We start from the raw sequence: 23,092 nt of genomic DNA, 5'->3' as shown, positions 1-23,092 counted from the left end.
AAGCCTCTTTATCTGCAAAGCCCTGTGTGCCTATTATCTTGTTGGAGCCTCGCAAAAATTTGAGGTAGGTAGAAAAAAAAATCCTATTAACTCTGTATTACAAACAAGGAAAGAAAAGTTGAAAACAGGCTGATCCCAGGTCACACAGCTACTGAAGAACAGACAAGTTTTCAAGACCAGGCTCCTGTCCCCAGGCAGAGGGTTTTTTCTACTGCCATCAGGACATTAATTGGCTCTCCATTAAGGTCAGCAGGAACTTCCGTTCTGAAACAAAGGACGTAAATGTGGCCAACTGATTCCCCCGTATCTCTGACATTTCAGTCCTTGCAATTTTCTTCTTTCTCTGTTTAACCTTATAAAGCATGGGAAGAAGAGAAGCCTGGGACTTAGTCCTTAAAACAGTGCTGGTCTATGGGCAATCACCAGACCTGTCACTTTATTGTCTTGTGTAAGGGCGGGAATCCTGTTAATTCTAGCCTCCAGAGAAGAACCAAAAAATTCCCCTCTTCTCTCCCATTTTCAAGGGGCAAAGAACTGAATACTTTCGATTTCCTAACAGTAGGAGATGACTGACAAACGGCTTTGTGAAAGCTGCTGAACCCCTCAACTTGATGCACACATTAGGGCACTGCGGCGTGCTGGAGCCAAAGCCACCGTCTAGTCTTGATAGGGCTTGCCAGGGAGGCAGGTCACACTAGTCACTGGGCAAGAATGCTGGGTAGTCCCTGGATAGATTTCCCCCTATTGGTGTCTACATGTCAGGACCCACATTTCTCCCTAAGGCTAATTGTTGATTTGCCGCTTTTGGTTTTTCATTCATACTGTTATCCTTTTTAAGGTAATGTAACCAAGACGTGACCGTGAGTTATGAGTAGGTTAGCAAAGATTTCCAGGCTTCTTAGCCCTCCCTTTCTGGGTCTAGTTTCATTGTATCTCATCACACAGCCCACATAAGCAGGGATAGTTTGCATGCAAATTATATGTAGACAGATGTTGACAGACTTACATGTAACCCGAGGAAGACCCCTGTGGGACAAGTTATTAAATTAAAACAAACCTGTCTGTGGGGCTATTGGTGTTGCAAGTGACCTCCCAGGCATGTTTTAGAGAGACAGGGAGACCTTCTCGTCTCCAAACAGTTCTTCTATTAGCAAACTGTACTGCCTCGGAGTCTACTTAAGGATTAGAACTTCATTTCTTTGGACTACACAGCCTCCCTATTAAAAATGTAAAATCATCCCAAGAAGGGCAGCACAACAGGAGGCTGCCATCCAACCCTTAGTAAATATTAATATGCCCGCCTCCTCCTTTTTACAAGCTGGGAAGGAACAAGAAAGATTTGATGGTGAGATAATTTCTGAAATTTGATTACTTTCTAGTGATGGTCAAGCCTGAGTAGGGACCTGTAGAGGGAAATTTTAAATGGGAGGGGAGAAGGGAAAAAGAGTTAAGTGAAGGCACTGGGAGAAGTAGAGACCCTACCTAACACTTCGACCTGCACAAGAACGTTTTCTTTCCTTATCCTCAAATGACAAAGTGATGTGCAAATAAGAACCACAGGTAAATATCTTTGGGACAAAGTAAAACAATGCACAGGAAATGCTTTGTACCAATGGACCTTTGGCAACTCAATGAACTAAAGTAAAACGGAAACAAAGTTTGAAATAGGAGATGCCAAGACTTCTATAGTTAGGTATTAACTAGATTACTCATTTCATTTCATCAGCTCATTGAACTTCAAGATTGGTTTAATCAGTGTATAAACTATCAGTTTACACAAAGTCACCCTGCAAGGAAAATCTGCAACAACTGACTACCCCTGTATGTTACTGACGAGACAAATAGGGTAGTTCTCCCGAAAAGTGTGCTCGGAACAGTGACAGACTTCAGAAATGTGGTAGAATTTTCTTGAAGGGTGGAATTAACAAAGCACAAAAATGTGATCACAAGGAAAGAAAAGTTCCAGGTTTATTGCAAGTTATTTTAAAAGATGAAAGAGGAAAAAAACTTGATATTTTAAATGGAGATGCTCTTTACAATTTTGTAATGATGAAAGCATTAAGACCATTCCACTGAATTAATTTAATTTGCTACATAAATGTTCAAACTCGTTAAAGCTTGCCCAAGTGTTGGTTAGCCTCATAATATTGACAAACACAAATCAGGAAGCCTGTGGCGTGAGAATATACTTCATGTTTAAATTATTAACAGAACATTCCTCAAGTGCTACGAAATCAGGTCAAACAAAAGGAAAATTAAGTTATAATTTCTTTCTAAAGGGATTATTATATTTCATTTAGATTGTTGGTGTACTCTCTTTTAAGTCCATTAAGTCAAAACGAATGCAAGGATCTAGTTTAAGATTTGCAAAGAAAGGAGAGAAGCAGGTGCTTCTCTGTCCTGTATCCTTTCACATACACACTGAAGGATCCAAATTAATGTTTTAATTTGCTCTAAGTAGGAATAGGGGAGTGAGATAAGAAGTATGAAGACACTGAAAATAAAAATAGCAGAAGAAAATGCTGGAGCATTCAAGTATACTTAATATCATTATCTTTGAAGAAAGGACCCTTTGCCAATGGCATCTTGTACGTTCTGAGCCAATGATTCTTGCAGTTGGTGATTTTCAGAAAGGAAATGCCATATCTACTCAAATATATTTAAAGAGAACTAATTACAAAAGGTAATACTTCTGCTGTTAAAAGTAGAATACACAGCTTGATTTGGGGAGGAAAAGGACTTAAGAATGATCTGGAAAGATGAGTCACTTCCAAAGAGACTCAATGGAAAAGCAAGTAGTGAAGGGCTGTCAAAGAAACAGATTTATGTGCTGGGATAATGGTTACCTTAGAATAGAGGTCAGCAGACTTTTTTTGTAAAGAGCCAAAGAGTAAATACTTTTGGCTTTGAGGGCCATACAATTTCTGTGTAACTACTCAACTTTGTCATTTTGGTGCAAAAGTAGCCACAGACTACTATTTATAAGCAAATAAGCATGACTATTTTAATAAAACTTTATTTATGAACACTGAAATTTGCACTTCATATTCTTACTATATCACAAAAGATTATTTTTTGCTTCCCCCCAACCATTTAGATTTTATTATTATTATTTTTTAAGTAATCTCTACACCCAACATGGGGCTCGAACTTAAAACCCCAAGATCAAGAGATGCATGCTCTACTGACTGAGCCAGCCATGAGCCCCTCAACCATTTAAAAATGTGAAAACCGGGCGCCTGGGTGGCTCAGTTGGTTAAGCGACTGCCTTCGGCTCAGGTCATGATCCTGGGGTCCCGGGATCGAGTCCCGCATCGGGCTCCCTGCTCGGCGGGGGGTCTGCTTCTCCCTCTGACCCTCTTCCCTCTTGTGCTGTCTCTCATTCTCTCTCTCAAATAAATAAATAAAATCTTTAAAAAAATAAAAATAAAAATGTGAAAACCATTCTTGCTTATAAGCTGCGCAAAAATAGACAACAGGCTGGATTTGGCCTACGGACTGTAGTTTATTGACCCCTGCAATTTCCCAACATAAAAGCCCCATGATTTTTTTGTTACAGAAATTAACTCCCTGTTGCTACTGCAGTCATCAATGTACATTCTGCTTCTAAGAGTTCATGCCAGTACCAGGCAGCTGGTTTTCACAGTATAATTTGGCTTTTATAGTCTCCATATCAATTAAAATAAAAGTTTTGATTAAAGCAAATAACATTTATTTATGACAGTTGTGATTAAGGGCTCAGACCCAGCACCAACTAGAAGCGTGACCTGAGGAAGTCACTAACTCTGCTGAACCTGTTACCTTTTCTATAAAATGGCAGTAATATTAAGAAGAATCACCTTGTTGGGCCACTTCAAGCATTATGTGAGAACATGCACATGAAGTGATTAACAGAGAACCTGGCATGGAAGAAGACCTCAACTTTAATTTGTATGCTGGAATGAAACAGGATGATCACCTATTTTACTTGTCTGAAGGGCTACTTTCTCAGGGTTGGCCTTGGGAAATGAAGGAATATGATTTACTCACTCAAAAATAACAAGAAGATAATAGCAACCAACATTTCTTCACCCCTTACCATGAAAGACACTGGTTCTGAACACTTTACATATATTGTCTTTCATTACTACCTTATCAGGCAGTTACTATAATTATCCCCATTTTACAGTTAAGTAACAGAGAAATAATGTAATTTGTGCACAAAAATTAAAATGTATTCCAAGGTGATGTCTATACGTCAGACTCTTATTTACCTGCCCAATGGCTGCCACCGTCAATGGCCCCACCTCTCTACTTGGTATCTGGCAACCTCACTACAGGAATTAATACAGTAATGAGTATATCTCTGTAATGACACTCAAATATCTGTAAGGAATATCATATATATTATACCATTTGAGTCTATCAACACTTCTATGAGAATAACAGCTGCTGGGTGGATTATAATTCCATCTTCACTAAATGTTAAAAAAAAAAATGACAGTCTCTCATTTCTTCCTCTGAATTGCTATAATATCTACTTTTCTGGGGCATCTGGGTGGCTCAGTTGGTTAAGCCTCTGACTCTTGGTTTTGGCTCAGGTCATGATATCGGGATGGTGAGATCGAGTCCCATGCTGGGCTCCACGCTCAGTGTGGAGTCCACTTGAGATTCTCTCCCTCTCCCTCCACCTCTTCCCTGCTCGCATGTTCTCTCTCTCTCAAATAAATAAATAAAATCTTAAAAAAAAAAAATTCTACTTTTTCTCACCATTCTCACAGACACCCCTCTAATCAAAGTCCTCATCTCTTTGTGCCAAGGAATACCACAACAGCCTCCCAGAGATCTCTCTGGCTCCAGGCTCTCCTTTCTTCATCCATCTTTCATGCCCCTGCCAAGCACACCTACACATCTCTCATGTTGCTTCCTTTCTTATGAATCTATAGTGATTACCAAATGCCCATCACATCAAGTCCAAACTCCTCTGTCCAGCCTTCAGAGCTCTGTCCCACCTCCGTATCTAGACTTATTTCCCCAAGGCACCAAACACAACTTGTTGTAGGAAGACAGCTCTCCATTCATACCATATGCCTTCCACTTTTGTTCTGTTCTCACGCTTTCTTTCCTATCTGGGGACATCTTTTCTCCCACTTTCTCACATGTAACCCCTAGTTGGGTATCCATCATCAATTCTCTTGCCCAGATTGCCCCAACAATATTTTAAGCAGGTCTACTTGCTTCTAGTCTTGTCCCACTCTCATCCCTCATAGAGCAGCCAAAGTGATTTTGTTAAAATGTAGTTATGACTAATTCTTCCCTCCTTAAAATCTTTCAACGGCTTCCATTTAAGGTCAACAAAAGTCCAAATCCCTTAACACAATACAAGCAGGTCTTTATGATCTTGGCTTGTTGAACTAAGTCAGGCCGTGGAACCGGGTCTAAGTTTGACGATGAATGAGAATCATGATTTCCTCTCTTTCAAAAAAAAAAAAAAATTATTTTTAGTTATTTTTTTTAAAGATTTTTTTATTTTTTATTTGACAGAGAGAGAGAGCACAAGCAGGGGGAGTGACAGGCAGAGGGAGAGGGAGACCACTGTGGCGCTCGACTCCAGGACCCCGGGATCATGACCTGAGCCAAAGGCAGATGCTTAACCGTCTGAGCCACCCAGGCGCCCCTTTAGTTATTTATTTTTTAAAAATATTTTATTTATTTATTTTTGAGAGAGAGAGAGCATGTGCGAGCAGGGGGAGGGGCAGAGGGAAAGGGAGAGAGAGAATCTCAAACAGACTCCCTGCTGAGCATAGAGCCCGAAACAGCGCTCTATCTCGTGACCCTGAAATCATGACCTGAACCAAAATCAAAGAGTCGGCCGCTCAACTGACTGAGCCACCCAGGCGCCCCATATTTGTTGAGCCCAACATAGGTCTCAAACTTAAAACCCCAAGGTCAAGTGTCACATGTTCTACCAACTGAGCCTGCCAGGCACCCCTGTTTTCTTCTTTTTATATTTCCTTTACTCCTAAAGCAGCAATCACGCAGGACAGAGATATATGAATAAGGTAAGGATTCAGATGAGTGAATATAGTTGTCCACTGCCTCTCTTCAATCTCAGGGAGTGTGCTGAAATTGAGCATGTATAGACCAGGCTCAAAGCAGCTTGCAGCTAAGGCTAAAAAAACTAAAGAGAGATCTGAACTGCTGCAAATCACAGGCAAGACAAAGTCTGCAGTTTGAGTCTAAGTTAACTGCCTAGTAAAACAAAAAAAATTTTTTTTTTAAGATTTTATTTATTTGACACAGAGAGAGACAGTGAGAGAGGGAACACAAGGAGGGGGAGTGGGACAGGGAGAAGCAGGCTTCCTGTGGAGCAGGGAGCCCGATGCGGGGCTCGATCCCAGGACCCTGGGATCATGACCCGAGTCGAAGGCAGATGCTTAACCGACTGAGCCACCCAGACGCCCCTAGTAAAACAAAAATTTAACAGTGTTTGGTGGACTACAAAAGAACCCATAGCCTCTCCAACATAATACTCATAATGTCTAGGACATAATCCAAATTTGGTTGTTATACAAAAATATAACTCATTCTCAAGGAGAAACATCAATCAACAGAAGCCAATACTGAAATGATATAGATATTTTAACTGCCAAAATGGATTTTAAAGCAGCTACTATAACTATGCTCGAGGAGGTAAAGGAAAATATACTTAAATGAAAAGACAGGAAATCTCAATAGAGAAACAGAATGTATAAGAAGAACCAAATGGGGAATAAAATAACCCAAATTTGAAATTCTAGAAATGACAAATACCTAAAATAAAAAATTCACTGGATGGGCTTAAATTCACAGGATGTCAAAGAAAAGAATTCCTGAACCTGAAGATGGATCAACTGAAACTGTCCAATCTGAAGGAAAGAGAAAAGACTGGGGCAGGGGCGGGGCGGGGGTCAGGGCGGGGGAAGCAGAGCCTGAGGACAATAGCAAAAAATTCTAGCATACATTATAACTGCAATCCTAGAATGAGGACTGAAAACTTAAAACAAAGTAGTATCGCTAACAAGTCAAGAGTGGAGATTAAGAAGGATAAAATATACTTGATCCAAAAGAAGTAAGAAAAAGAGGGAAAAGGAACAAAGAATAGATAAGACAAATAGCAGGATGGCAGATTTAAACTCAACCATATCAAAAATTATTTAAAATATAAATAATCTAAACAATTTAAAAGACTAAAATGAAAAGACTGTCAAACTGGGTTAAAAAAAAAAAAAGGCAATATCCAAAAAACAAGCAAGCAAGATCCAACAGTATGGTGTATACAAAAACCCACTTCAAGTATAAAGACATAAACTGATTAAGAGATAAGGAATAGGAAAAGATATACCAAAAAAAACACAAAAAACAAAACCACACCAAAAAACCCACCAAAACCCCACAACCCACTAATTTTAATAAAGTGGAACGGCTATATTAACATCACGAAAAGGAGACTTTGGAACAAGGAATACACAACAAGGAGAGAGGGGTCAATTCATCAAGAAGACATAACAATTCTAACTGCACGCACATAGTAACAGAGGTTCAAAATGGGTGAGGCAAAATTAATAGAACTGAGAGCAGAAATAAGACATATCTACAGTTAGAGTTGGAGATTTCAACCTCCTTTTTCAGTAATTGATAGGACAAGTACACAGGAAATCAGTAAGGATACCAAAGATGTTAACAAATTATCAACCAACCTGAAATAACTGATATTTATAGAACAAACTTTCAAGTGCACATGGGACATTCACCCAGAGAGACCATATCCTGGGCCATAAAAAAGTCACAATACACTTAAAATAACTGAAATAATATACAATACATTCTCTGACCACAAACAACTTAGAAAGCAATAATGGGAAGTTACCTGGAAAATCAATATTTAAAGGTTTTTTTTTAAAAAAAAAAGATTTTATTTGAAAGAGAGAGTGCAAGTGTGAATAGGTGGGGCGAGGCAGAGGGAGAGGAACAAGCAGACTCCCTGATGAGCAGGGAGCTTGACGTGGGGCTCAACCCCAGGATCCTGAGATCATGACCTGAGCCAAAACCAAGAGGCCAATGCTTAACCGACTGAGCCACCTAGGTGCCCGGTAAATGAAGTTTAAACAACAAACATCACACTTTTAAGTAATCCATGGTAGAAACAGAGATCACAAGCAAAATTAGAAAATATTTTGAAATGAATAAAAATGAAAACACATCAAAATTTATGGAATGAAGCTAACATAGTTCTTATAAGATAATTTGTAGTTTTTAATGCTTACTTTAGGAAAAAAAAAAAAAAGGTCCACAATCTGTGATCTAAGCTTCCTCCTTAAGAAACAAAGTAAACAAATTAAACCAAAAGTTAATAGAAGGAAGGTGTTGTAGGAGACCTCTAAAATGGTACGCTATGATTCCCGTCTCCTAATATTCCTGCCTTGTGTAATTCCCTCCTCTTGAATTGGGGTTGAACCTAGTGACTCACTTATAACAAACAGGCTGTGACAAAAGCGATGGGAATCCATTCTAAGATTAGGTTACAAAATGACTAACACTTCCATCTTGCTTGCCCTCCCTTGCTTTCCTGGTTGCTCAATTTGGTGAAAGTTAACTGCCAGGCTGTACTACACTGCCCTATGGAGAGGCCCATATGGCAAAGAACTGAGGGAGGCTGCAGGTCAACAGTCAGCAAAGAACTGAGGCCTTCAGCCCAATAGCTCATCAACAACTGAATCCTACCAACTACGTGAGTGAGCCTGAAAATGGCTCTGTGATCAGTTTATTCTTCAGATGAGACCACAGCCCAGTCAACACCTTAAGTGCAGCTTTGTGAGAGTCTTTGAGGCTAGACACCCAGTTAAGCCATGCTTGGATTCCTGCATTACAGAAACTGAGAGAGAAATGTTGTTTTAATCTGGTTAAGTTTTGAGGTAATTTGTTTGATAGCAAAAGATAACTAATACTGAAAGAAATATTGAAGATAGGACAGAAAACCAATAAAACAGAAAACCAAAAGACAACAGAGAAAATTAATTAAAGGCTGGTTCTGGGGGGAAAAAAAATGTTATTATAATCAATACACGTCTAGCTAGACTGACCAGGTAATAAGTAGCACTGTGTGCACCGAAAAGAGGACAGGACTAAGGACAGAGCCCTTGGGGATTCTGACCTTTGGAGATCTGGTCGTGGGGGACAAGCCAGCAAGGAAGACTGAGAAAAACAGCCATGGGGTAAGAGGAGAATCAGGCAACCCTTCTGTCTGGGAGGCCCAGAGAGGAAGAAGGTATTTCAAAAAGGAAGCAGTGGCCAAATGCATCAAGTGCTACTGGGTGATTAGGTAATATAGGGATGAAGAAGGGGTCAATGGCTTACTATTTTGGTTGATAAGGGAATGTTGAGGATGAAAAGTACCATTGGAATGACTTAAGAAAATGGTGTGGGAGGAAGTGCAGCAAGCAAATCCAGACAACTTTTTCTAAGAGTTTTACTGTGAATGAGACCAGAGAAATACGGCAATAGTTAGAAGGGGATACAGGGCTCAGAGAAATGTTTTGTTTATATGTTTAAAAATATATTGGGTGCCTGGGTGGCTCAGTCGTTAAGCGTCTGCCTTCGGCTCAGGTCATGATCCCAGGGTCCTGGGATCGAGCCCCACATTGGGCTCCCTGCTCAGTGAGAGGCCCGCTTCTCCCTCTCCCACTCCCCCTGCTTGTGTTCCTGCTCTATCTCTCTCTCTGTCAAATAAATAAATAAAATCTTTAAAAATAAATAAATTAAATAAATAAATAAAAATATATTAAGTGGGCGCCTGGGTGGCTCAGTTGGTTAAGCGACTGCCTTCGGTTCAGGTCATGATCCCGGGGTCCTGGGATCGAGCCCCACGTCTGGCTTCCTGCTCTGCAGGGAGCCGGCTTCTCCCTCTCCCTGCCGCTCCCCCTGCTTGTGCTCTCTCTCTCTCTGTGTCAAATAAATAAAATCTTTAAAATATATATATATTAAGTAATGTTTATATGTAGATGGAAATAATTCAGTAGAAAGAAGAAACTGATGATGCAGGCGACCCACATCAGAAGCAGTTGTACTTCAGGGGCCTTCATCCTTGGGAAATTACTAGAAATAAGTCCTAGTCACCAGTGAGTAGGGTCTGGGGGTGGGTGTGTCTTGGTTGATCCTCCAAGAGAGAAGCTTGTTCCCAGTGGTAACTGTAGCTTTCATTCTTATGTGTGTAGTGAGTAGTACAAACCTGGTTCCCGGCTGTATGCTAGAAGGCTGGTTTTGGTTCAGTTCTTGTTTTCCTGAGGAAGTTGAAATTCTACCCGCTACTATCTAGTGTCCCTATTGGCCTGAGGCTTCAGTCCTTGCAGAGTTACTACTTAGAGCTTGAGGTAATACAAGGTAATAATTAGCATGGAGTGTTTATTATATACCTAGCACTTTACCCTTATTAATTCCTGTAAGCCTCACTAGAGCTCTATGAAGTACGTGTTATTATGATGATCATTTTACAGATGAGGAAACTGAGGCAGAGATGGTAAGTAGCTTGCTTATGGCCAGACACTCAAAACTCAAGGATTTGAATGCAGGCAGCCTTGCTTCAGAACCCGAGGGTTTTGCAATAGTTTATAGAGAGAGAATATATGAGAGTAAGGGTTTAACTTACAGCACGTAATAATTTGGACATGCTGATCTCAAAAAATTCTCCACTATGATGTCAAAATATTCACATTGTGGGCAGTGATTTAATTTTAGCAAAACATGATATATCATCATATAAAAATACGTCATATTCGGGAACCGAACGGGGGGTTACAGAGGGGGGGGGGGGGGGATGGGGTAACTGGGTGATGGGTATTAAGTAGGGCACGTGTGGTAATGAGCACTGGGTGTTTATACACAACTAATGAACTGTTGAACACTACATCAAAAAATAATGATGTACTACATGTTGGCTAATTGAACATAATAATAAAAAATAAAATACTGTCACAAATTTAATTTTTTTGTTGGCATTAAAATTTTAAATGCATTTGTTTTTAAAGCTGTAAATGAGCTAGAAAATATAACCTAATTTTATGTTTTTGCATATTTACTTAATATTATAATAAATATTATTTTAACTAAAAAATTGATGTCTGCTTTTCAGAAAGACACCATTTAAGGAAATACTGGGAGAAAAGTTTGCAAAATATATATATCTGACAAAGGACTTGTACCCACTCCATATAAAGGACCCTTATGATGCAATAAAAAGAAATAATACAATTAAGAATGGAAAAAGATCTGAACAGTTACTTCACAAAAGAGATATATGAATAGAAAATAAGCACATAAAAAGACATGTGCTCAACATAATTAGTCATCAGGGAAATACATATTAAAACCACAATGAAATACCACTATAGAGCCACTAAAATGACTAAAAACTAAAAAAAATATATATATATATTTATACCAAGTGTTGGCAAGGATATGGAGCAACTGGACCTTTCATACATTGCTGGTCATAATGTAAAATGGTACAACTACTTTGGAAAACAGTTTTGGCAGTTTCTTATACATATATTGTATGACCCAGCAATTCTACTCTTAGGTACTTAACCAAGAGAAAAAATATACATACATTCACACAGAGATTTATACCAGAATGTTCATAGCAACCACACTCATAATAGCTCAAAACTAGAAATAACCTGAATGTTCATCAATAGAAATGTGTGAACAAATTGTGTTTAATTCATATAGTGATACTACCTAGCAATAAAGAGTAGTGAACTACTACTGACAGACACAACAATGTGGATGAATCTCAAAGTCACTATGTTGAGCAAAAGAAATCAGACACAAGGGGGTATACATTGTATAATTCCAGTTACATGAAACTCTGGAAAAGACAGATCTAATATATGGTAAGAGAATTCATCAGTGGTTTCCTGGGGCGGGGTGTGGAATGGGAGATAATTTAGGCACAGAGGAACTTGTTGAGGTGATGAAAATGTTCTCTACTTTAACTGCAGTGATGGTTACACGGATTTATATCAAACCTCATTGAAATGCACACTTAAAATGGGAGCATTTTATTGTATGTAAAGTTTACCTTGGTAAAGTTGATTTCAAGGAAAGCAAAGTACAGATTAATAGCATGTAATAATAGTAAGAGTAAAAGTAATAGTATTAAAATCTGTTCTTGTAAAAGAAGGGAAAAGCCCACACATGTTTGCATACATCTATAGGAGCACAGGGAAAGGTATGACAGAATGTATACCAAATTATTATCATTGTTTACCTTGGGAGGTAAGAATAGTAAATGCAACTAATGTTTGGGAGAGACTGATTTTCCCTTATATATTTGTATCGTTAGGCTTGTAGCCAAAAGCATGCACTACTTTCGGTAGTGTGTAGTTAATATACGGATATGGTTGCCAACGCACCATCCTTGAACACAATGCTGTTTCTCTCATAATAAATTAGAGACTACTTCCCCTCTCCTTGAACCTGGGCTGGATTTGGACTGACTTTGGCAGGAGAGTGTGGCAGAAGTCATACTAAGCCAGTTCTAGATTTAGCTCCTAATAGGCATGGTAGCTTCTGCTTTTGCTCTCTGGGAAACCATTCACCATGCTGAAAAGGAGTTTGGTCTAGATTACCAAATGTTGAGTGTCCACCTGCAGGGACAGAGCAAAGCCATGTGGAAGAGCACTAAGCTGCCCCGGTCAGGATTCCAGCTGAGTGTAACCTCCCGGGTGGGCCCAGGCCACACCACATGCAGCAGAAGCGCCACCTGAGCCCAGACAATGCCATGTGAAGCAGGGATGAGCTGTCCCTGCCAAGGTTTACACATATTACAGAATTCTGAACAAATGAACGGTGGTTATTTTAAACCATTAAATTCTGGGGTTGTTTATGACACAGAAGAAAACCAAAACATATATTATGAAAGAAAAAGCCCATAAAGTAAAATTTTTTAACCATTAAATTAAAAGTTAAACTATTTCTGGAAACTACCTAATTAGAATGCTCTTGAAGTGAATGATATAATGCTGCACCTTTAAACAAATGTTGTTGAGTAAGATACTTCTAAGGCTGATTTGTCATTCCTTGACTAGTCTTGTAAATTACTTAATAGCAAAATGTATTAATAATGTATTTCTTAAAACAAGACGTTTTTCCCCATTGCAATGAAGACAAACAAAATAACACATAAAAAAGAACCTTCTTAGTCTGCTCCCTTTGAAAAACACAATTTTCAAAAGATATTTTTCTCTGACAAGAGACATAGCAGGGGGTCCAAAAAGTCATACCTCACTCACAATTTTAGGAAGTAATCTGTCAGCATATAAACAATTTAAAATTTAAACAGTTTTTGAGCCAGTGATTCCACTTAGGCAAATATCAATCTTCCAGAAATAAAGGCCCAGTACTTCAGCATGCACATATATATGTAACGTGCATATATACATATTAACACATATTTCTGTTGGCATACATATGAGAATTTATATTGCATTGCTGCATGCCATAGGAAATACAAAACAGAAAAAACTGAAGGTCCAAGCACAGAAGAATGGTTGAATCAACAGTGTCAACTGTCAAACAGTATTACATCCATACTCTAAAATATTATAGCCATTTAAAAGTTCCTCTCCTCATCTTAATTCCCAAGGCAAGCCAAGTGGAAATCAGAGTAGCCTCCTAGAAAAATCCAACTAGCTCATTTTCCTTTATCTTCTACAACTGGCTAGAAGAAGATGGTTTTCAGAGCAGAATCTGGGGTTGAATTTACTCCTCTCTGGGAACATGACAGGTGGAGGGAGAAGCAGGCTCCCTGGTGAGCAAGGAGCCTGATATGGGACTCCATCCCAGGACCCTGGGATCATGACCTGAGCCGAAGGCAAATGGTTAACCACCTGAGCCACCCAGGCGTCCCAACGCAATAGGTTTTCTAAAGTCAGATTATGGGCTTCATCCTGGAGCTGGATGGGATCATGGGTTGCTCACCACTTGGATGAACTCTGAGGTGGCCAAGTGCTAAACTAAAACCTAAAAATTAAGCAGGTGATATGGAAAAGTTGACAGAGCACGTTAAATAAGGGTGTTCTACAGGCTTTAAGAGTGAGAAATACACCTTCAAGCCCAGGACCCACCCTTTTCTTGGAATATAGAGTAATTTGAGAAAAGGTGCCTTTTAACCTGGAAATATAAGCTGCTTTGCCCAAGTATTCCTGGGTGACATTCTACTTGCCATTGCATACTCCAATAAAGAAATGAGATTTAGTTCTCTCCCCTGATTTCTTGATTCCAAATATTAATTCCTGATCTTTCCTACAGAGTTCACTGAAGGTAAACTCTTCTTTAGATGGAGCAACATGAATATGGCATTCTATTTCGCTCTTATTTTTTAGAAGTTTCTGACCTAGAGTAAACTGGAACTTGTCTGAGCTTGCTGATTAGAAGACTACGTTTTGCCTCTAAAAATAATTGAGTACTGTTCTTTGTATATCATGATGACACTGCCAGATCTGAGTTGCTCTTCTGGAGCACCAGTGGGTTCACACTGAGTCATGCATCCACTTCCATCCATCAGTCAATCCTTCCCTGCTCTCTCCCTCCCATCTTTTTCCTACCATCCACCCACCCACGGGCCAACATTCTCTGACAGGTTCCTCCCTTCATTCTGGGAGCAAAGGTACACATCTTGGAGATGGCTGGTCAGGGTTAGAAGTCTGGTCTGAAGCCACAGAAAAAGTTTTCTCTGTGAGACCTTAGCAGTCTCATTCACTGCTGACAAGAACACACATTTCTGGAGGGCAACTTAGCACTGAATATCAAGAGCCTTAAATACATGCATATACTTGGACCTAGTAATTTCCCTTGTAGGACCCAATCCTAAGGAAAGAATTAATGATTTACCAAAAGAATTTATATATAAGAATAATCAATAGCATACCTCATAATCCTCATAAAGTCCTTCATAAAGTAAGGAACTGAACTGGAAACAACCTAATTAAACAATAATCTTTCTAAAAGATACTTAAATAAAATTATGATAAATTCAAGTTATTAATTAGAATACAACAAATAAATCTTATATTTTCAAAAACTAATGACATGGAAAAGTGCTTATAAGGTTATATGAAAGAAAGCAGTATACATATGGTATAATTACACTTATGAGAAAGAAAAAGAAACTAGAAGGAAACATCAAAATGTAAACAAAGAGTGGTTATTTCTTTTCTTTTTTTTTTTTTTTAAGATTTTATTTATTTATTTGACAGAGAGAGACACAGTGAGAGAGGGAACACAAGCAGGGGGAGTGGGAGAGGGAGAAGCAGGCCTCCCGCGGAGCAGGGTGCCCGATGCGGGGCTTGATCCCAGGACCCTGGGATCATGACCTGAGCTGAAGGCAGACGCTTAACGACTGAGCCACCCAGGCACCCAAAGAGTGGTTGTTTCTGAATCGTAAAACCATCAGTGATCACTTCCTTTTTTATACTTTTTAATATTTTCCAAATTGTCCAAAATGACCATGTATTACTGAAACTATTAGGAGGAGAAAGGGTCTATAAATAGATTTGAAAGTCACACCTCTCAAAAATAATGACATGAGGAAGAAAAAAGAAAGAAGATGAGGAAAAAAATTACTCAGTCTGGGCTTCAACCTTCAAATCTGGCCAGATTAGTATTTCCAATTGACATTAATTCAAATATTTGTTAAATTGAACTATATTGATGCTAATGTAGGCAGATTTGGCAAGAAGCATTTCATTTGATCCTCTGAATTCCGCTGAAAATTTCTCCTTTAAAATATGAAAACTCTAATCCTTGACTGTTGTTTTTTGCTGCCGAAATCTATAAATGCTCAACTCCCAGACTATCCAATTATACACATGTCCAACCTACCTTTTTACCTTAATTCAGATCTAAGCTGTGAGTCGAAAATCTCTGCAAACTATCAGACAAAAGCTATTTTTCAAAAACTGACCTCTGCTGTGCTGGGATAAGGATGAGGAACTGATATAGTCTTGTAGCACACTGCCACATTCAACTGCAGGATCTTAAGAAGAAAAAGGACAAAGACCATTTCCCCTGTGCTCCCACAATACCCTTCACAAGCAGGTCACCTAACAGAGATGATCTGTGTATGAGTCATTCTCTCCTTCTAAACTATAAGCTCCTTGCAGGAAGAGAATGCGGCTTTTTCATGTCCCTATTTCCAGCCCCAAGTAAGGAACGTGCCATTCAGTAGCTGATCAAAAAATGTTTCTGAGCGGCGCCTGGGTGGCTCAGTCATTTAAGTGGCTGCCTTAGGCTCAGGTCATGATCCTGTGGTCCTGGGATAGAGCCCCACGTCAGGCTCCCTGCTCAGCAGGGGAGTCTGCCTCCCCCTCTTCCTCTGCCCCTCCACCCTGATTGTGTGCTCTCTCTCATTATCTCTCAAATACATAAATAAAATCTTTAAAAAAATGTTTCTGAACTGAACTACATTGATACCCCCAAATTAAGAAAAAAAATGATACTCAAGATAAACACACACATACAACTTTGAGCATTAATAAGAGCTACCAAATAACCCAGGAATTTATATGATTTAGAACTTGAAAAAAGGAGGAAATTAAGTTAGAATTCAGAGAACATTTGGGTATTACTATGGGAAGAGGTGGAAACTGTTTTTCCATCAAGGACTTCTGATCCAACTTTGGATTCAAATGAGAGCCACATACAAATAAAGGGCAATTTCATCTGTTTTTTTTCTTTTTCCTTAGAATATAAAATAAATATTGCAAAGTATACAAAATCTTCCCTAAATATAAGGGATAATTTAAAAATATACTTGAGCTCATATTATGGTCCATTAAATGCCAAAGGAAGGCAACAAAGGGTAGAAGGCATATATAATCACCTCAACGGTGGCCACAGGCTTTAAGAAGGACAATTCCCAAATTCAGCAGACATCAGAAAAGATATCACTAAAAATTATGCTCATAAGATTGGTATAAAATAGGTAAGATTAGCCATGTGCAGAAGCTTCCACATCTGAAAGGATGTGTAAATACATTACAGAAAGGAATGAATAACTTTTTAGTGAGATGGCAACCTAAAATGTAACAGAGACAGGGGATAGGCTAGAATTTAATCAAGGCCACCAGGATGACTGCGCAGGTTGAGTACTGCACAACTCCAGGGTACACCACTCATACAATAATGCCTTTTGGAATTTTTAGGGGGCTGTGAACAACCTGCATAATTGTATGTGGCAGTCCTGGATCTAACTAGCACATATGAGTAATGTTATAAAGCAGAAACAGATTGGTCCACATGAGCTCTACAACAGGGTGTATCAACAAGGGGCCCTAATGAGATTCTGGGCCAGATCATTCTTCATTGTAAGGGACTGTCCTATACATTGCTGGATGTTTAGGAGCATCCCTGGCTTATACCCATTAAATGCCAGTAACATCCCCATGCCCCCAGTTGTAGTAATTAAAAATGTCTCCGGAGGGACGCCTGGGTGGCTCAGTTGGTTAAGCAGCTGCCTTCAGCTCGGGTCATGATCCCAGGGTCCCGGGATCAAGTCCCACATCAGGCTCCCCACTCAGCAGGGAGCCTGCTTCTCCTTCTGCCTGCCGCTCCCCCTGCTTGTGCTCTCTCTCTCTCTGACAAATAAAAAAAATAAAATAAAATCTTAAAAAAAAAATGTCTCCAGATATTGCCAATGTCTCCTAGGGGGCAGAAGTCTTCCCCTACTCCCCTATTGGAAAATCACTAATCTAAAGAACAAAGAAGAACAGGGTAATGTTTGTTCAGCCCTGCTGAAGAGAAAGCAGACATGGCATCTGGCATATGTGAGAAAGCTGTGTAGTCTACATCAGATCCGGAATAATGCTCAGGGCAGTCTCAGAAGGAAATACCCTCACATATGTATCCAATTCCCTTTGCTTTAATTCTACTTTTCAAGTAATGTCCCAATTACCAATTCATTATCTTGGGCACAGTAATTCACTGTTATATTTTTAAAAGAAGTTTTAAAAAATGCATTGACATATAATGGTCCCCAGGTTATTGTCAACATCAACACTGGGCCATATAGGAGGAAACATATGGAGAAACATTTGGAGTGATTGGTAATTTTGTAATGTGTTAAGATTCAATTTCTAAAAGTACAATAAAAAACCAAATAGTTCCTTAAATAAAAGAAACTAAACCAAGATCTTTCCACAATATTTTCTACATTGAAAAGTAGAAATTAGGGGCGCCTGGGTGGCTCAGTCGTTAAGCGTCTGCCTTCGGCTCAGGTCATGGTTCCAGGGTCCTGGGATCGAGCCCCGTATCGGGCTCCCTGCTCGGCAGGAAGCCTGCTTCTCCCTCTCCCACTCCCCCCGCTTGTGTTCTCTCTCTCGCTGTGTCTCTCTCTGTCAAATAAATAAATAAATAAAATCTTTAAAAAAAAGAAAAGGAGAAATTAAAATATATAGATTAATATTTATATAATCTTGGTTTGAGAAAGCCTTTCTATATGAAAGAGAAACCATCAGAAAAAGATTTGCCTACATCAAAATAAAAACCTTGTGTTTCAAAAACAAAATGAAACAGAAAATATGAACAAAACTAAAATGTACACAACCCAAAGAAAATAGTAACAACATAAATTTCAATGGTTCATGATTTTTAAATAGATAAAGCTTTTATAAATCAAATAACAAAATCAATACCCCAATAGAAAAATGGAGAGGGGTGCCTGGGTGGCTCAGTCAGTTAAGTGTCTGCTTTCAGCTCAGGTCATGATCCCAGGGTCCTGGGATCGAGCCCCGTGTGAGGCTCCTTGCTCAACGAGGAGCGTGCTTCTCCTCCCTCTCCCACTCCCCCTGCTTGTGCTCTCTCTATCTCTCTCTGTCAAATAAATAGATAAAATCTTAAAAAAAAAAAAAAAAAAAGGAGAAAGAACAGGACCAGACAATTCACACACATACAATTCAGCCAATAAATACATGAAAAATGTTTAACCTTATCAAATGAATTAATGGAAATCAAAACAAGATAGCATTTATTTATATACATGTGTTTGATAAAAAATGGTAATACATAGCATATATAGTACTGATGAGGGTACAGACAAATATTCTCAAACACTGAAATTGAGACTGGCACAATCTCAGGGGGATGGGCAAAATGGGGAAAGGAGAGTGGAAGGTACAGGCTTCCAGTTACGGAATGAGTAAATCACAAGAACAAAAGGCACAGCATAAGGAATATAGTCAATGATACTGTAATAGCGTTATATGGTGACAGATGGTAGTTACACTTGTGGTGAGCACAGATTAATGTATAAACTTGTCAAATCACTATGTTGTGCACTTGAAACTAATGTAACATTGTATGTCAACTATACTCAAATTAAAAATTTTAAATAAATAAATAAATAAATGGGCACAGTCTCCCTGGAAGACAAATTAGCAATAAATATCTTTAAAAGTATACACATGTTTTTGGGGAGCCTGGGTGGCTCAGTCAGTCAAGCGTCTGCCTTCAGCTCAGGTCATAATCCCAGCACCCTGGGATCGAGCCCCGCATCAGGCTCTCTGCTCGGTGGGGAGTCTGCTTCTCCCTCTCCTTCTCCCCCTACCCCTACTCATGCTTGCTCTCTTTCTCTCCCTCTCTGAAATAAATAATATCTTTAAAAATAAATAAATAAATAAAAACAAAATATGCACATACTTTTAACAAATCCTTCTTTTAGAAATTCTTCCTTGGAAATGATCATGAATCTGCACAAAGTTTAGCTACAAGAATATTCATCTTAATGTAATTCATAATAGCAAAAACTTGGAACAACCTGTAAGTTGGTCAGCTGAAAAAATTATGGTACATTCAAATGGTATATCATGTAATCATTAAAAATTATAGAGGATGTGGAAAATGTCCATGTTAATGACAGGAAAAAGATGCTTAATGACATGGGAGAATGTTCAGGATGCAAGGGTGTTTTGGGTAAGAGACTAGGTCTGGAGTCAGACTGTCTGGATTCAAATTCTGGATCCACCATAATTAGCTGTGTGACATTAGGCAAATTAGTAACCCTCTCTGTACCCGTTTTCTTAATGTGTAAAAAAAATATAACCCCTATGAAATAATGGATCTAGGCTACAATTATCAAAAGTTTACTTAAAAGCACGAGGAGGAAGGTTGATGCGGAAGTTTATAACAGATGTACCTGCCCAGAAACACCACTAATCAATCTCAACATCAGTAAAGTGAGAAAACCAGACATTATGTGCCTCCTATTGTGACACAACAGGAAAGACAGTATACATCATGCCTATGAAGTATTCTTAATCCCCCAGATTGGACCCGAATTTACCCACGTGTCTAGATCTATTAGCATGCCTTAAATATGGAGATTTAATTCCATTAAAATGAGGTTCAAGAACAATCAAAAGAAATTGATGGTGGTAAAAAGTTAGAATAGTGTTTACCTCTGGGGCAGGTATAGACTAGGAAGGAACAAAAGGAGACTTTATGGGTTACCAAAGTTTTCTATATTGACGTGAGTGTACTTTATATACGTCATTGTGTGTATGTGATAGCTTAGTTTTTAAAAATGGAAAGAAGTAAAGCTCCTGCTTTTCACCACTGTCTAGTGGTAGGACGACAAGCAGGCATGGTTAGGGAACCAGACATGATGTCAAGAGGAGCTTTCTGTGTCCTGCGCCGGGCTCCCACCTGTGGGCCTTGTTCTGTGGGGCTCCCCCTGCTGCCAAGAAGAGCTGGGGTGGGGAGAGAGCAAGGCCCGGGCCAATAAAACGAGGGTACTTTTTAGGGAAGTCTTACAGAGTAGCTGTTCACAAGGATTTCCACATCACTAGTAAACTAAGAATACTGGCTGTGTTGTAAAAATGGGCTTTAATTTCACGTAAAGGATTTCAACAAGCCACCTCATCTACGCACTTGGACAAGCTGGTAATATGAATTAGAAATGAGCAGTTAAAGCTAAGGCAATGTCTTATGGCTGGCTCCTTGGAAGAGTAGGCTACAGAAACATTAGAACTTTGAGAATTGATGGGAGTTTCCTTTGAAATGCCAAAAGACTGTTTTGGAAATTGGGCTAATTATAGGAACATGTAAGGAGGAGTCAGGCCCCTCTCCCACTCAACCCAGTCCTTCATCTCCACCTCTACCCCTGGCCAGTAGAGACTGAGAAATGTGTATTTTCAGTGTTCATCATCCCAATGGTAGAGGTTTACCAGAAGTTACAGAGAAAAAATACATGTTATGCTGATGTACTCTGTGTATGGCATACATTCCTTCTTGGCTCTGATAATCCCAATGATACATGCAAATAGAAGTTGGAGGTTGCACTTGACCCTGCAATACTTTAAGCTTAAAATTCACACCTCCTGTGAGAGAATGATTTCTTGTAATGGTGCAGTTGTCTGGTATGTTTTCAGGCTCATATTTAGGACTAAGGCAAATACAGAAAGTTGGTCTTTCTTTTAAAGAGTGGAAAACATTTTTAAAAAAATTTCACTCTCATGATATTCTTCTTTCACTAATAAAAAAATTTAAGTGGTTAGAGATCTAGGTCCTCTTCTTTAGCCAGGAGGGACACCCAGAAATTAGGAAAATTCAGGGCTATGTCCAAAGAAATGATGCATGGTTAGGCAGAATCTTTGTAAATCCTTTGAATGCTGGTGAAAGAAAAATTCAGTGTGATTTCTTCATTGCAGGCAAATTAGCCAAACTGAAGCTGAGATCACTTCTTTTTCTGCCTTAGGTCACACGCTATTGGATAAATGATGGAATTACTAAATGGATACTGTATACCACTGGTCCACACTTAAATGACTGGTTTGCCTTACTTCAAGGCTTCAAGCTATCTATACTCAGTACAGCAGTCCATGGCTAAGTTCACGTAATGCAAGTTAAAGAAACCCCTCCTAATTCTATGTTATACAGCTCGATATAAAAATATCAAAAGTATATGTATTGGCTTATGGAGAAATTCATTAGTATATCTTAATTTAACCCCTACCTTTAGAGTGAACAATTGTTTTCTTTGTCCTTACTCTCCAGTATCTCATCTTTTAGTCCCTTAAGGGCACTCAATAGTAAAGTATTTCTTTTCTTTAAAAAAAAAAGTGCAATCTTTCGGGGCTCCTGGATGGCTCCGTTGGTTGGGCGTCTGACTTCAGCTCAGGTCATGATCTCAGGGTCCTGGGACCGAGCCCCATGTCAGCGGGGAGTCTGCCTATCCCTCTCCCTCTGCCCCTCCCCCTGCTTGTGTGCTCGTGCTCTCTCAAATAAATAAAATCTTAAAAAAATTAAAAATAAGAAAGCAACCTTTCTTCCTAGCAAAAATAAAAATTTATTGAGCCTCTACTGTATGCCAAACACTATTCTAAATATTACCTTATTTAATCCTTACAATAGCCCTATGACGTAAGTGCTATTAATATCTTCACATTATACACTAGGACACTGAGGCACCAAGAGATTAAGAAATGTTCCCATGGTCACAGAGCCAACAAGCAGCAGTTTGGGATTTGAACCCAGGCACTGTGAGTCAAGAGCTCATGCTCTTACTACTCTGTTTATGTAGTCTGGAGCAATTTCCTTTGAGTTGGTGGGTTCAATTCTTAGCACCACTTTATTTACCAGCTGAATGAGTCCTGGACAAACTGCTAAAGGTCTCCGTACCACAATTTCCTCACCTATAAATGGGTCTAACAACAGCCTCTCTATAGGATTTATTGGGAAAATTAGATGAGATTATATTTGCAGACAACCTGGCAAACAGTAGCCATTCAACAAGAGCTAGTGCTATTCCTTCCCTGTCTGACATTCCTCTTCTTTTTATGCTTGTTGCTGCTCAGCAAGTGTGAAACTTCCCATTCCAGCTCCAATGAAAATCAGGTCCCAACATAGCTCAGGAGAGGAGACCAAGCAGTGGTAGGAAAATGGGCACTATTGCTGCCAAGCCCTTGGCGGGTGTAGCTCATCTCAGCCCCAAAACAGTCCTCACTGTGCGAGCATAAGAAACCTCCAACGTACATAGACTTTGGTTCCAAAGCCATACTGCCCCCCTTTTCCAGACGAT

The 23,092-nt window shown here is 39.3% G+C and overlaps 1 protein-coding gene across 1 annotated transcript in view; it reads right to left on the bottom strand.

Annotated features, from left to right (window-relative positions):
• Positions 1 to 23,092, bottom strand: part of TANGO6 (transport and golgi organization 6 homolog) — a 193,413-nt gene that overhangs the window by 60,829 nt on the left and 109,492 nt on the right. The window lies entirely within an intron of this gene.

Source organism: Neomonachus schauinslandi, chromosome 16 (assembly GCF_002201575.2).
Source record: "Neomonachus schauinslandi chromosome 16, ASM220157v2, whole genome shotgun sequence".
Lineage (NCBI taxonomy): Eukaryota > Metazoa > Chordata > Mammalia > Carnivora > Phocidae > Neomonachus > Neomonachus schauinslandi.
Note: the sequence above shows the minus strand (reverse complement) of the source record. Positions and strands in the feature narration are given on the sequence as shown.